The sequence below is a fragment of the Protopterus annectens genome, chromosome 16.part0, assembly GCF_019279795.1.
Source record: "Protopterus annectens isolate FY-2018-M chromosome 16.part0, PAN1.0, whole genome shotgun sequence".
Taxonomy (NCBI): Eukaryota; Metazoa; Chordata; order Ceratodontiformes; family Protopteridae; genus Protopterus; species Protopterus annectens.
In genome coordinates, this window is record NC_056750.1 from 849,129,442 (window position 1) to 849,145,586 (window position 16,145).

General features: G+C 44.6%; 1 protein-coding gene across 1 annotated transcript in view; it reads left to right on the top strand.

Moving 5' to 3' along the window:
- PRRC2B (proline rich coiled-coil 2B) overlaps window positions 1–16,145 on the top strand; it is a 3,584,159-nt gene that overhangs the window by 2,581,439 nt on the left and 986,575 nt on the right. The window lies entirely within an intron of this gene.

Below are 16,145 nucleotides of genomic sequence, written 5' to 3' on the forward strand. Positions count from 1 at the left end.
CTCTGTGGTATTCCTAGGGTACTTACCCCTCTCTTACCTAGCTGGGGGAATCTATTATGGTGTATTTGTTTGTGTGTGTATATATATATATATATATATATATATATGTATATATACTTTTTGCTTTCTACTGTTTGGAATTTCTACTTTTATCCAAATTTTGCCTTCCTAGAGGGCACCTGGCATCTGGGGCAAGAAACACTGAGGAAAATGGTGTCGGCTGATACCTTTATACCCCAGGAGCTATGACGTCGGATGAAGTGTGACATCAGCCGAGGCCAGACCCAGACTTTGGAATCCGGCCGACCGAGGGCTGCCTGAGGCAGGACAACCCATATGTTATGACTGCAGATGCATACCTATCGGACATCTACATTTATGGTAGGTACAAAACTGTACTTTTCAGAGCAGGCTTTATGCACTGTCAGTTGTCTGCACTTCCCTGTGGCTTTTCTACTGCGCCCAGGGTATTCACAAAATGCCTAGCTCCAGCCATTGCATATTGCAAGCAGAGAAAAATTAAAATTTACCCACACTTGGACGATTGCCTGATTCAGGCGGACAGTTAGGAATTACTACTCCAGCACCTAACATTTGTAAAGAGACTTCTAACTTCACTGGGGTTACACCATCAACGAAAAGAAATCACATCTGGTACCTAGCCAACAGATTGTATTCCTGGGATCAAGCTTGAACACAACTTCCCAGATGGCATTCCTCACTCCAGAAAAACAAATTTATTTGACAAACTACTTCAATCCACTGGTCACCAAACCCAGTTATCTGCAAAAAAAATACTGCATGCCCCAGGGTTCATGGCCTCTTGCATTCTACTAATTCCATACGCAAGATTGCATATAAGGAAACTTCAGTGATGCTTAAAAAGTCTCTGGTGTCAACATTATCAGGACCTGGAGACAACGAGTCCCATCATTCCTTGTCTAAGGGTAGAGTTCCTTTGGTGGGCAGAGGCCTGCTACCACAACAAAGGACTACCTTTCACTGAACCCCCTGCAGCCCAAACCCTAACAGGCGCATCAGATTATGCATGGGGGAGCTCACATGGCAGGACAATGCATTCAAGACAAATGTAGCCCAAAGCAAATGCACCTGCATATCAATCAAAAAGAAATGTTAGCTGTACAGAATGCTCTGACAGCCTTCAAATGCCTGATTCTTCCAGGGCAACTATTGATAAAGACAGACAACACCACAGTTATGCGATACATAAACAAGTAGGGGGGAACCCATTCCTACCCACTCTACAGGTTAGCCATGGCTCTGTGGAACACAGCCTTGAGCAATCAAGTACACCTGCAAGCTCAATTCCTGCAAGGCAGACTAAATTCACTGGAAGACTTGAGCAGAAATCTAATGGATCCACACGAGTGGAAACTGGACCCCAAATCATTCAAGCTTCTGATCCACAGGTGGGGAACACCAGAGGTGGTCCTCTTTGCTTCCCCTCAGAACTATCAATTGAGCAATTATTGCAGCAGAGCTTCCCCACAGCCAAGCTTGGAAAGTAGATGCCCTGTCCTTTACATGGGAAAATCTCTCAATCTATGCCTTTCCCCCTCTGTCCCTCCTCTCGAAGGTTCTACTAAAGATCAAACAGGACAAGCCAAGGACAATCCTAATTGCATCAGATTGGCCACGCCAGCACTGATACCCACTTTTGCGCAGTCTGACATTACTGCCACCATGGCACCTGCCTTAGACCCCCCCTCCCTGCTGTCCCAGCAGGAGGGCCATATTTTGCTTCCTCCGCTGCAAACCCTGAACCTAGCAGCCTGGCTCATCCCATGAACTCATCACCAGCAACCCTCAGTAAACAGGTGCTGGATGTCATCCTTGAGGCAAGGAGGGCCTAGTACTAGAAAATCGTATTCTGAAAAGTGGAAAAGATACTGTTCTTGGAGCCAGTCTGAAGGAATGGACACAACTGTGCCCAGCTTACCTCCTATACTAGTTTACTTAACAGAAATGCTCCACAAAGGCCTATCCTTCTCTTCAATTAAGATTCATGCCTCTGCCATCTCAGCTCATTATAATACTAAACCACCCCTCTTCTCTCATCCTCTGGTCAAGCAGTTCCTCAGAGGAGCCAAAAATTTAAGACCCCCCCCCCTCCCCCCAGGAGAGCTCACACTCCAGCCTGGGACCTTAACTCGCTATTGGAAAAACTCACACTTCCACCCTTTGAACCTGCTGCTTCAGCAGAGTTAGTTCCTCTCCTGGAAAACGGCTTTACTTCTAACCATCACTTTCGCAAGAATAGTGTCTAAATTGCAGGCCCTTATGGCAGTGGAACTCTTCATTATCTTCCATGCGGACAGGGTTTCCCTCGGGATTAACCCATCGTTTATGCCCAAGGTGGTATCTAGTGTGGCTTTAAACCAATTCATTCATTTGCTAACTTTTTTCCCTAATCCTCAGAATAAAGGGAAAAGGATCCTGCACTCCCGGGACGTGCACATGCAGCTTAGGTTCTATCTGGACAGGAATAAACCTTTCAGAAAATCTGACCAGCTGCTAGTCAGGTTTGCTACAGGGGCCGAGGGCAAGGCCATTTCAAAGCAAACATCAATTTCTGCTACAAACAACAAGGGAAACCTACCCCACTGGGGATTAGAACACATTCCACTAAGGCTACATCTTCTACAGCATTTCTCAGGGGAGTCCCTACCAGAGACATCCTGGAAGCTGCAACCTGGAGCTCGGTATATACCTTCACCAAACATTACCACTTAACTAGCTTTTCTATATCCAGAGCTGGATTTGCCACAGCAGTCTTACATGGCCTGCTTGCCTAATGCTTCTTGACTGCCTCCACCCATCCTCAGCTTGGGAATCAACCCAAATGTGATGACTTCAACAGTGAAACACGAAGAGCATAGTACAGATGTTCTTCGTGTTTCACTGTTGCAGTCATTACATTTGGATAATCCTGCTGGCAGGTTGCCCTCAGTCGGCCTGAATTCCAAAGTCCTGGGTCCTGCGTCGGCTGCTGTCGCCGCTTTCCTGACGTCAGGGGTATAAAAGATGAGGCCGACATCATTTTCTTTCTTGCCGCGTGGTGCCCGAAGCAGAAGCAGTTTGCAAGTGCCGGTCGGCCGACTCCTGAGTTTTTCGTGTTCGAGTTTCAGATCCGAAGTCTTCAATAAAGCTAAGTTATCCCATTGGGGAAACTTTTTTTCTTGCTCCAGACCGTTGTCAGAAAAAGTAAATAATTTTATTTCTTGTGGAAAGCAAATACCTCATAAGGATTTTCATTCTTACTGTATTCCTTGCCTAAGCCCCGATCACAATGTTTCTGGTTGTCGGATTTGTGCTAGATTTAACCAACGCACTATTAAGCGTCTGTATGATTTTGCTTTAAACTATTTTGGACGCCGGTTTAATTATCCAGAAATGTCGTCTGATAGCCATATGACTACCGGAGTTTACAAAAAAACGCAAAGAAAAGGAGAGAGAGAGAGAGAGACAACAGAGACCCAAAACCACCGAAGAAGCTTCTCTTAAGCCAGTCGCCGGTTCTCAGTGAGGTGCTTTCGCAGCCCCTGACGCCCGCTACTTTAGAGTCGCAGGCTGCTACCGACTCCCACGTGGAGTCAGCCATGCCGCTGGAAACTCAAGGTATTGGAGCCTCGGATACTACTCCTTCAGATGGGTCCGGAGCCGCTGAGCAGGCACTGGCTTCTGAGGGTGTATTCAGACCTAAACATCTTTACATTAAACAGACTTCAGCTTCAAAGGCAAAGACTAAAGCAACTTCTAAAGCAAAGAAAACTCAAGAGCCACATGGTCAGGCCTCTATGCCCAAAAAACAGATGCTCAAAATGGCCAAAGACTTGATTACCTTGATCAGGGGTTCCCATCCCCCTCCTGATAAGATGCCTAGGCAAGAGAGTGACTATGAATCTTCACATCAGGTTTCCATTTGTTCTGATTCCTCTTCTGATCAGGAATATCCTCTTCCCTCCTATGAGGATTCTGATGCTGAAGAATCTATACCTTCAGCTTCTCCTCCAGAGGACTATTCTTTTGGAGAAACCTTGCATACCATGAGGGAGCATTTCCACTGAGAGAGCCAAGATTTTTCAGAATCTAAAAGGAGGCACGGGGATTTCCTTTTACTACCTCAACACAGGCCACTAGCCATTCCACCTGTGTTAGACATTGTAGATGATGTATTTTCGGAGTCCAGTCTTACCCCCTGACTCCTTACCTACATCTCCTGTTAAGCCTGACATATTACAGGGTTCCTGACTCTCACAAATTCCTTTTTAAAAACCCTGCTGCAGACCCAGAAACTATTTCACAGGGTCCCAAAGGAGTTAATGCTTCCACTGCAAAAAACCCTACCCCCTCTGACAGATTCTAGGGCACTGGATAGATGGGGAAAAAAGGTTTACACATCTGCTACCTTGGCTATAAGGGCCTTAAACTGTCCGTTTTTCATATGCTCAAATATCAGCAACATGTCATGGCATTGCTTAAACAGAAAATGTTGTTAAACTCTGATTGTGCAGAAAACAAGGAAATCGAGGATTTATTGCATGCAGCTGAACAAGTTGGAAAGCATACTTTGCAATGTGGTTTTGATTCTTTGGAGGACTCCTGCAGGGCCGCAGTTACGGGTTCTGTAATTAGGAGGCATGCTTGGTTAAAGGAACAAAATCTGCCTGATCATGTCAAAGTTAAATTATTAGATGCACCATTACAGCATGATACTTTGTTTGGTGTTAAGGCAGAAGAGGTGTTAAAGAAAATGGAGGACAAAGCTAAATCTATGCAAACTGTCAAAGATTTTTTACAAGTACAGCCACCTAGGTTTAGTAGACACTGGCCTACAAAGAATTGGTCCTTTCCTGTGTCAGACAGACCTCAAAGGGGCAGATCCAGATGCCCTAGAGGCAGATCCCAGGCGCAAGGTTCATATAGGTCAAAGCAATGGGGTGCTTCTACCTCCAAAGTTGGAGAAGACAAATCACAACCATACAGGAAACAGTCCCAATGACTTCCCCCTGCCTGCACCAAGCACTTATCTCCTGGCAGCACCCTTAGGGGGAAAATTAGCACTTTTTTCTCAAAATTGGCACATCATAACCCAGGACAAGTGGGTTCTAAATAACGTGTCACAAGGCTACAAGTTCCATTTCCATACCCTGCCAAAGGTACACGGCTGGCCAGGTCTGCCAAAAAATCAATGGGCAGAGGCGCAAAAACAAGTCTCATCCATCATGGACATTGGGGCCATTCAACAAGTACCAGAGCAAGAGCAGAAAAAAGGATTTTACTCAAGACTGTTCTTGGTACCCAGAAAGGACAAGGCCTGGAGACCAATACTGGACCTATCTATTCTGAACACATTCCTGGACATACCAAAATTTAAAATGTTGACTTTGCAGCAGCTTCTGCCCATGCTGGGCAAGAATGCTTGGCTTGTGACTTTAGACCTAAAAGAGACATACCTGCATGTCCCAATCAGACATTCATGCAGAAGATACCTCAGATTCAAGGCTGGCTCAATGCATTACCAATTCTCTGCACTGGCCTTTGGCTTATCTACTGCACCCAGGGTCTTTACAAAGTGCCTGGCACCAGTAATTGCCTTCCGCAGACAAAGAGGAATACAAATATATACTTAGTTGAACGACTGTCTAATTCAAGCAGAGAATAAGGACATTCTTCTACAGCATCTGGCGTTTGTGAAAAAACTTCTAACGTGTAGGCTACACAGTCTATGAAAAGAAATCAAAACTAGTACCCTCTCAAGATAATATTCCTGGGTGCAAGCTTAAATACAACTGCCCAAATGGCTTCTCACGCCAGACAAACAAAGGCAACTGACTACCTATTTCAAAATGTTGGCAACAAAGGCCCAATTATCTGCAAGAAAAATTCTGCAGGCTTTGGGCTTCATGGCATCCTGCATCCTACTAATTTCATATGCAAGACTGCATATGAGGAAACTTCAGTGGAACCTAAAGTGTTTGGACTCAACATTGCCACAGCCTGGAAACAAGGATTACTCTCATTCCCTGCCTCCAGCAGGAGTTTCGATGGTGGGCGAAGGCTCGTCCCCAGAGCAAGGGACAGCCATTCACATTACCCCCAGCCAGGCAGACACTAACAACGGATGCTTCAGATTATGCCTGGGGGGCCCACTTGGCAGGAAGATGCATTCAGGACACATGGTCCTCAAACCAAATGAATCTACATATCAATCAAAAAGAGATGCTAGCTGTTCAAAATGCCCCGACAGCCTTCAAGGATCTACTTCATCCAGGACCGCTACTGATAGACAGACAACACCGCGGTCATATGGTATATAAACAAGCAGGGGGGGCACACATTTTTACCCCTTTTGCAGACTAACCATGACTTTGTGGGACACAGCATTGACTTACCAAGTACATCTGCGGGCACAATTCCTGCCAAGAAAGGAAAACACACTGGCAGACGAGCTAAGCAGAAACCTCATGGATCCCCACAAGTGGCAGCTGGATCCACAAGTCTTCAGCATGATAACAAGGAAATGGGGATGCCCGGACATAGATCTATTTGCCTCCCCCTCACAACTGCCAACTAAAAAGATTCTGCACAAGGACTTATTACAAACAAGCAGTGAAAGTGGATGCCCTATCTTTCAACTGGAAAAACCTATCAGTATATGCCTTTCCTCCACTGCCTCTCCTCCCAAGGTACTCCTAAAGGTCAGACAGGAGAAGCCAAAGATGATACTGATTGCCCCAGACTGGCCCCGCCAGTACTGTTATCCAATCCTATGAACTTGTCTCAATGCCCAGCTTGGACCTTACCTCAAATACCTCATCTACTGTCCCAGCAAAACAATCAGATCCTGCACAGCCAACTCAGTACTTTAAACCTGGCAGTATGGCGGATAATGTAGTCATACAAAACACACGTCTCTGTCTGAGGGATGCCATTTTGGAAGCCAGAAGGCCTAGTGCTAGAAAATCTTATGCTGGAAAATGGAAGAGATTCTGTGCTTGCAACCAGGCACAAGGAACTTTTTCAGCTGTACCAAATATTCCTCAGATTTTGCAATACTTAACTGAGATGCTAGACAAAGGCCCATCTTTTTCATCAATTAAAATTCATGCCTCTGCCATTTCGGTTCATTACAATACAGAGCCACCAATCTTTTTTCATCCTTTATTAAAGCAGTACCTCAGAGGAGCCAACAATTTAAGGCCTCCAAGGAGATCACCAATACCTGCATGGGACCTCAACTATGTTTTCGAAAAACTCACCCTGCCTTCTTTTGAGCCGGCTGCTACTGCTGATATAAAGTTTTTATCTTGGAAAACAGCTCTGCTCCTAGCAATAACTTCTGCAAGACGAGTTTCAGAGCTTCAGGCACTCATGGCTGTGGAACTTTTTATAATTTTTCATCCAGACAAGGGGGTCTCTGAGGACAGACCCAACTTTTTTGCCTAAGGTGGTGTGCAGTGTGGCTCTTAACCAAACTATTCATCTGCCAAATTTTTATCCAAATCCACAGAACAAGGGGGAGAGAATTCTGCATTCTTTGGACGTACACAGACAGTTTAGATTCTACTTGGACAGAACCAAAGTTTTCAGGAAGACAGAGCAATTACTATTGGCATATGTTGCAGGATCACAAGGAAAGGCTATCTCAAATTAGACTATTTCAAAGTGGATAGGCCACTGCATTCGTTTCTGCTATTTACACCATGGCAAGCCAGTGCCTAACGGCATTAGGCCACATTCAGCCAGAGCTGCAGCCACTTCAGCAGCCTTTCTCAGGGGAGTACCAACCAAAGACATTTTGGAGGCTGATACTTTGAGTTCAATGCACACCTTTACAAAGCACCATCATTTGCCACTCTACTCTAAATCCAGGGCAGGCTTTGCCACTGCAGTTCTGCAGGGCCTCATAGCTGCTCCTAATGCTGTTTAGCTCCATCCTCCCAACCATAGCTTTTGGACTCTACCCAAATGTAATGACTGCAGCAGTGAAACACGAAGAGCATAGTACAGTAGTGTACACTTACCATAAATGCAGATGTTCAAGTGTATTCACTGTTGCAGTCCAGGTTACCCACCTGCCATCCCCCTTTGTAGATGAAGGTAAAGTTTATACTGGTGTATGTATTTTTATATATATATATATAGATATATAGATATATATATATATATATATATATATATATATATATATATATATATATAGATATATATATAGATATATATATAGATATATATATATATATATATATATATATATATATATATATATTTATGCCATCCTTTTAGGGGGCAGCTGACATCTGGGGCAAGAAAAACTGAAGAAAATGACATTGGCTGCTGCTTTTATACCCCTGACATCATGGAAGGGGTGACAGCAGCTGACACAGGACCCAAGACTTTGGAATTCAGGCCAACTGAGGGCAAACCTGCCAGCAGGATACCCAAATGCAATGACTGCAACAGTGAATACACTCGAAAATCTACATTTATGGTAAGTGTACACAATTGTACTTTACCCCACCAGGTGGACCTATTAACTCAGTAACAGGGATCCCTTTTGCACCCACATCTGTTTTTACTGCAGCTAACTCTGTGGGTGATCAACTTTTGATCCCTTCTAGACAACATTACTTAGAAGACGTGCTCTTTGTTCTGAGGGAGGCCAGGAAACAACAACTAGAAAAATCTGTTTGTCTAAATGGCAGAGATTCTCAAAATGGTGTTCTCTGAGAAAAAAGGCCCATTTCTAGCAGATCCTCCCCTGGTCCTGAACTATACCTGTGGACTCAGTAAGGAGGGACTAGCTTACTCTTCTGTCAAAGTCCATCTTTCAGCCATTTCTACATGCTTGCCTTTACAGCCGCCTCTTCTCTCTCGACTGGAAGTAAAACTTTTCCTGAGAGGGGTCTTACATATCAGACCATCAAGAAAGCCCATTCCTCCTCCCTGGGATCTCAACTTCATGCTAGAAAAATTTACCCTACCCCCTTTTGAGCCAGTCAGCACAGCATCTTTTCAAATGTGCACATGGAAAACCATCCTGTTAAGTCATTGCCTCTGCTGGAAGAGTGTCTGAATTACAAGCCCTGATGGCTTCCTTTCTTTACACCAACTTCCACAATGTCTGTTTCCCTACGCAGTAACTCCTCCTTTATGCCCAAAGTAATTAATGAGCTTTCTTTAAGCCGGTCTATTCACCTACCCACCTTCTTCCCCTCTCCTACTAGCTCTGTGGAGAGGATCCTCCATTCCCTAGATGTACATAGGCAATGGAGATTCTACTTGGACAAAACCAAGCCTTTAAGAAAATCTGACCAAGTGTTCATTTTCTTCCATCCCAGGGCCTTGGGTAAGACAGTCTCCAAACAAACGATCTCCTCCTGGATCAGAAAATACATCCTTTTTTGCTACTGTCATCATCAAAAACCATTGCCTCAAGGAGTGTGATCGCATTCGACCAGAGGCATGGCTACCTTTAAAGCTTTCATGAAAGGACTAGACACAGCTTCCATCATGGAGGCAGCCAACTGGTCCACAGTCCATACTTTCACCAAGCACTACAAGCTGGACCAGGTCTCTAGGGCCAGGGCAGGATTTGCCCAGCCAATCCTGCACCTCTGCCACCTCCCAATATTCCTCCTAGCTATGGTACTCTCTCACAGTTTGAATACTGCAACATTGGAAAAGAAGGACATAGAATAGTTGTGCAAAATCTTACCATAACCATAGATGGTCCTTCTGTTCCATGTTGCCGTATTCCTTACCACCCTCCACCCCCCTGGTATCCTCTATCTTCTCTAGGGTATAGCCTCACTGCAGGCCAATCCTTGCAGCCCTGCAAGCACATTTGCTTTTGCTTCTCCTTGGCCTTATAGACTCTGAGCTTCAAGTGCTGAGGTCTGTGCATGCCGACGTCACATTTATACTCCATGGTTTATGGCCCTACATGTAATTCCCATGCACCTATGGCAGCCAGGCTTAAGCTTTTGTATAGGAGCCGACATCGGGTCGCCTGAGGGCTGGAAATCTGACAGTATGAATACTGCAACATGCAAGAGGAGGACATCTATGGTTGTGGTAAGATTTTACACAACTATTCTTTGTGCAGACAAGCCGTGAAGATTTGGAATGTAGCATTTACAGTAAGATGTAAAAGCAGATGTTCTTCATTCCACATTGCTGCAGTCCTAACCATTGGGTAGTCCGCTGTCCAGTCGGCCCGAATACCAAAGTATATGGCTGACGTCGGTCAAGGCGCATTAGACTGACGTCAGGACGTCAGGGTACTAATGCGCATGACCGACGTCATATCCTCAGTCTTTTTTGCCGCATGGTCCGATGCAGAAGCAGTTTTGCGAGTGCAGGTTGGCGTTCTGAAATATTTCCGAAGTCGGAGTTTCAGACCGAATCAAAGTTGGCTAAGTACCCCGTTGGGGAACATTTTGGTATATTCTTGCCTCAGTATTTAACCGGATGTCAGAAAAAGTGAATAACTGTATTTCTTGTGGGAAGCAGATACCTCATAGGGATTACCATACTCTGTGTATACCTTGTTTAGGGCCTGAGCACGACGTTGTTTGTTGCCGCTCTTGTGCTAGATTTAACAAACGCACTATTAAGAGAAGGTTAGACTGTGCCAGGTTAGTGTTTGGGAAGCGTTGTAATTACAAAATGCCGCCGGATGCTCCGACGCCCGCTTCAAAAAGCGCAAAGACAAAACAGCAAAGCCTAGGGTTGATGAACCGGCAGTCCCGGACGTCGGTTCTTTAGAAGGCTCAGTGGAGCCAGAGGTTTTGCCAGGAGTTTCTTTGGAGTCTCAGGCAGAGACTTTACTGTTACAGGATGTGCCCTCTCAGGAGGTAGGCCAGGCTGAGGGGCTTCTCAGGTAACTGTTCTTCCCTCTCTTCCCAAGATAGTTAGAGCTTCTCCTACTGTTTCCAAAACTTCTTTGAGAGGTAGGCCAAGTTCAGCTTCAGTGGGGGCTTCTCCTAGCACTTCAGGTTCTGTGCCTAAGAAACATATGCTTAAAATGGCAGAAGATTTAATTACTATGATTAGAGGCTCTATGCCCCTCCTGATAAGAGGCCTAGGGTGGAACCTGAGTTTGAGAGTTTGGAACAGTATTCAGAGGCTTCGAGTCTTCATGGAAGACTTGCAGGAGTTTCCTCCTTATTCTGATTCTGATGTGGATGATTCCACACCTACAGCTTCTCCTCCTGAGGATTTCTCATTTTCAGAGACTCTGCATTCCATGAGGGAACACTTTAAATGGGAAGGCCAAGATTACTCTGATTCCAGGAAAAGGCTTAGGGAATTCTTATTTTTACCCCAACATAGGCCCTTAGCTATACCTCCTGTGTTGAATGTGGTGGAAGATGTTTTGCAGAGGCTTCCCTGAACCCTGACTCTTTGCCTCCTGCCCTGTTAAACCTGATAGGTACTATAGGGTGCCCGAAGCTCATAAGTATTTGTTTAAGAGTCCTAGGGCGGACCCAGAAACTGTTTCTCAGGGACCTAAAGGTGTTAAGGCCTCTGTGGTTAAAAATCCTGTTCCCACTGATAAAGAGGCAAGGGCTTTGGATAGGTGGGGAAAGAAAGTGTATACTTCTTCCACTCTAGCCATGAGAGCATTGAATTGTCAGTTTCACATGCTAAAATATCAAAATTATCTCCTTTCACAATTGAAATCTAAGGTGGATGCTTTGGCGGAAGGTATAGAGTGTAAAGAGTTGCTGGATTTAGTTCATGTGTCTGAACAAGTGGGTAAGCATTCTTTGCAATGTGGTTTTGATGCTGTGCAGGCCTCCTCGAGGGTGGCTGCCACTAGTTCTGTTCTTCGCAGGCATGCCTGGTTGAGGGATCAGAATTTAGCAGAGCATGTTAAGACTAGGATTTTGGATGCTCCTTTACAGTCTGATGTGTTATTTGGTTCGCCTGTGGAAGCAGTTTTAAAGAAAATGGAGGACAAAGCTAAGTCTATGCAAACTGTTAAAGATTTTTGCAGGTGCAGCCACCAAAGTTTAGTAGAAATTGGCCTACTAAGGGATGGACATATCCTGCTTTTGATTCCCAGTCTAGGGGTAGGTCTAGACGTGGTAGGGGCAGAGCTCAAGGTTCTTTTAGGCCTAGAACAGGGGGTTCGCCTGCTCAGACTTCTGGTGAGGGCAGGGGTCAGTCCTTTCGTAAACAGACCCAATGACCTGCCTTTTCAGCTGCCAGTAGATTCTCGCCTGGTAGCTCCTTTGGGAGGAAGACTGTCTCTTTTCAAAGAAAATTGGGATTTAATCACTCAAGACAGATGGGTGTTGGATATCATTCACCACGGTTACAGGTTTTATTTCCACACATTGCCCCTTTCAAAGGCATGCCAGACGTTCCTCCTCCACAAAGGGAAGAGGCTCACAAGCAAATTTCTCTGTTACTCCAAATAGGGGCCATTCAGCCAGTCCCTATACCAGAAAGGGGCCTAGGATTTTATTCTCGCCTGTTCCTAGTACCAAAGAAGGGGAACACGTGGAGACCAATTTTGGATTTATCTATCCTCAACACTTATCTGGACATTCCCAAGTTCAAGATGTTGACGTTACAACAGCTTTTACCTCTGCTGGGCAAAGATCATTGGATGGTAACTTTAGATCTCAAGGAAGCTTACCTTCATGTGCCTATAAGACTGTGTTGCAGGAAGTATCTGCGTTTTCGAGCTGGAAATTCTCATTATCAGTTCTCTGCATTGCCCTTTGGCTTATCTACTGCGCCCAGAGTATTCACAAAGGGTTCTGGCTCCAGTGATAGCTTACTTCAGGCTAAAAGGAATTCAAATCTATCCTTACTTGGACGACTGCCTGATTCTGGCTCAAGAAAAGGAAGACCTTCTACAGCATCTGGAATATGTCATAGCAGTGCTAAGATGCCTAGGGTATTCTGTGAACGAAATAAAGTCCAGTCTAGTACCCTCTCAAGACATGTGCTTTCTGGGTGTGAGACTGAATACAGCAGCCCAGATGGCCTTTTAACCCCGGACAAACAAAAGAATCTTTCCAGTTACTTCCATCAGCTATCTCTTCAGTCCGGGCTGACTGCAAGGACAGTCCTTCAAGCCTTAGGGTTCATGGCATCTTGTATTCTGGTGCTTCCCAATGCCAAACTGCATATGAGGAAGCTACAATGGTATCTCAAAAATGTATGGACACAGCACTGCCAGGATTTGGACACTGTCATTCAAATAATACCTTGCATTCAAAAGGAATTTTTGTGGTGGGCTCAGGAATGTCACCTAAACAAGGGACTCTCTGTGACCCGGCCAGAGGCGAGTCAGATTCTAACGACAGATGCCTCAGACATTGCTTGGGAGCTCATCTAAATGGAAAGTGGATACAAGACAAGTGGCCTGCCAGACTACAGCATCTACATATCAACATGAAGGAGATGTTAGCAGTCCAATTTGCATTAATGGCTTTCAAGGAGTTACTTCTTCCAGGGCAGGTGTTGATTCTAACAGACAACACAACTGTCATGTGGTACATCAACAAACAAGGGGAACACATTCTTACCCATTGTGCAGGCAAGCAATGATTTTATGGGAGACTGCGCTCAGCTTGCAACTAACTCTTCAGGCAAGGTTTCTGCCGGGAGCACAGAACTCCTTAGCAGATGTGTTAAGCAGACAAATCATGGATCCCCACGAGTGGAAACTGGATCTTCATGTATTTCAAAGGTTGACAGTGTCCTGGGGAACTCCAGACATAGATCTGTTCGCTTCTCCACTAAACCACCAGCTGCCAAAGTTTTGCACAAAGAGGTTACATCACACAGCTTGGAAAGTGGATGCTCTTTCTTTCAGTTGGAAAAATCTTCATGTGTATGCGTTTCCACCTCTGCCTCTTCTTCCAAAGGTGCTTCTAAAGGTCAGACAAGACAAGCCAAGGATGATTTTAATAGCTCCAGATTGGCCTCGGCAGCACTGGTACCCATTACTGAGGAGTCTAGTAAAGAAGCCTCCATGGCCTTTACCCTTGATTCCACACCTGTTGTCTCAGAGAGACGGCCACCTGCTCAATGTCAAGCTTCGCTCTCTTCATCTAACAGCATGGCATATTCTGTTTTGAGAGACAGCCGGTCTCAACTTCCTCAACAAGTTTTAAATGTGATTATGGAAGCTAGAAGACCTAGTACAAGGAAAGTGTACGAGAAAAATGGAAGAGATTTTTATTTTGGAGTGCAGCAAAGAATTTGGAGATTTCTGAGCCTAATTTGAGTGTGGCTCTTCAATATCTTACTGAGTTATTGGACAAAGGTTTGTCCTTCTCTTCCATTAAGATTCATGCTGCAGCAATTTCAGCTCACTATGATTGTGACCCACCATTGTTTTCGCATCCTTTGTTCAAGCAGTTTCTCAGAGGGGCAAAGAATATAAGACCCCCACGTAGAGCTCCTACTCCTGCTTGGGATCTCAATTTTGTGTTGGAAAAACTTACTCTACAACCTTTTGAGCCTCGGGTACTGCTGATTTGAAATATTTGTCATGGAAGACTGCTTTTTTGTTGGCTATTACTTCTGCAAGAAGGGTTTCTGAGTTGCAGGCCCTTATGGCAGTAGAGCCCTTTCTGATTTTCCATAAGGATAGGGTATCATTACGCACTAATCCTTCCTTTATGCCTAAGGTGGTTTCTAGTGTGGCTTTAAACCAAACTATTCATTTGCCTACTTTCTATGCAGATCCCCAAAATAAAGGGGAAAAGATTTTGCACACTTTAGATGTACATAGGCAGTTGCGTTATTATTTAAGCAGGACTAAGGATTTCAGGCAGTCTCAGCAGTTGTTTGTTTCTTTTGCTTTGAGTTCTCAGGGCAAGCCTGTGTCTAAGCAAACTATTTCTAAGTGGATTGGGTTTTGCATTTCATTTTCTTATTCCCATCATGGCAAGGAGATTCCAGCTGGGATTAGGCCTCATTCCACTAGGGCTACTGCCACTTCAACAGCATTTCTAAGGGGTGGCAACTAAGGATATTTTGGAGGCAGCTACTTGGAGTTCAGTGCATACTTTCTCTAAGCATTACCACCTTCCTCTCTACTCTAAATCTAGGGCTGGTTTTGCCACAGCTATTTTGCAAGGCATGTTGACAGCTCCTGCTTCCTTATGATTTGCCAGCCTCCCTTACCTCTGCTTTGGGATTCTACCCAATGGTTAGGACTGCAGCAATGTGGAATGAAGAACATAGTACAGTTTTGTACCTACCATAAATGTAGATGTTCGAGGATCCACATTGCTGCAGTCCAATTTACCCTCCCGCCTTCCCCTCTGTGTTTAGGGGTGGTGGTGTGAGTTGCTATATATTATTGTACATGTGTATATATATATTGTATATAAATTTGGTGCAGGGCTTTTTGGTGTTTTGGATTGGGCCTTGTCTTTTTAGGGTCTTCTGACATCTGGGGCAAGAAAAGACTGAGGATATGACGTCGGTCATGCGCATTAGTACCCTGACGTCCTGACGCCAGTCTAATGCGCCTTGACCGACGTCAGCCATATACTTTGGTATTCGGGCCGACTGGACAGCGGACTACCCAATGGTTAGGACTGCAGCAATGTGGATCCTCGAACATCTACATTTATGTTAGGTACAAAACTGTACTTTTCTTTCGTCATGAAACAACCGTAGTGCCATCAAAGTCCCTCCTAATACAAGGCTCAAAACCATCAGATAAATGGTAGACAGAGAATTCCCTGAGTAGTCTTCACTGGAGGTCAGGCAGGAGAAGGTAGAAGTGAGACATTTCAAGTACTGAAACAAAATGAGCACAAAATGTAATGAGTTACTTTGCATAAAACCTCTGTAAAATAATGCAAGCCTAACTTACTTGGCTAAAGTTCACAAGTAAATTGGAGTGGATATATTTAAAAAAAAAAAAAAAAAAAAAAGCGGAACTGTTCTACTACTAGCAAATGTGAGCATTAGGTCAAAGCTAGATTTCATAGGCATGCAAGTCATTGTGAAGGCTACAAATAGTTGTAGTAGCAAGGTGAACATGGTGTTGGGCTGCGTTAGTTTTACTTAAAGCCAGTATGGGTAACAGATTTTAAATATATTAATTTTATGAATTGACTGGTTTGATGGGTTTT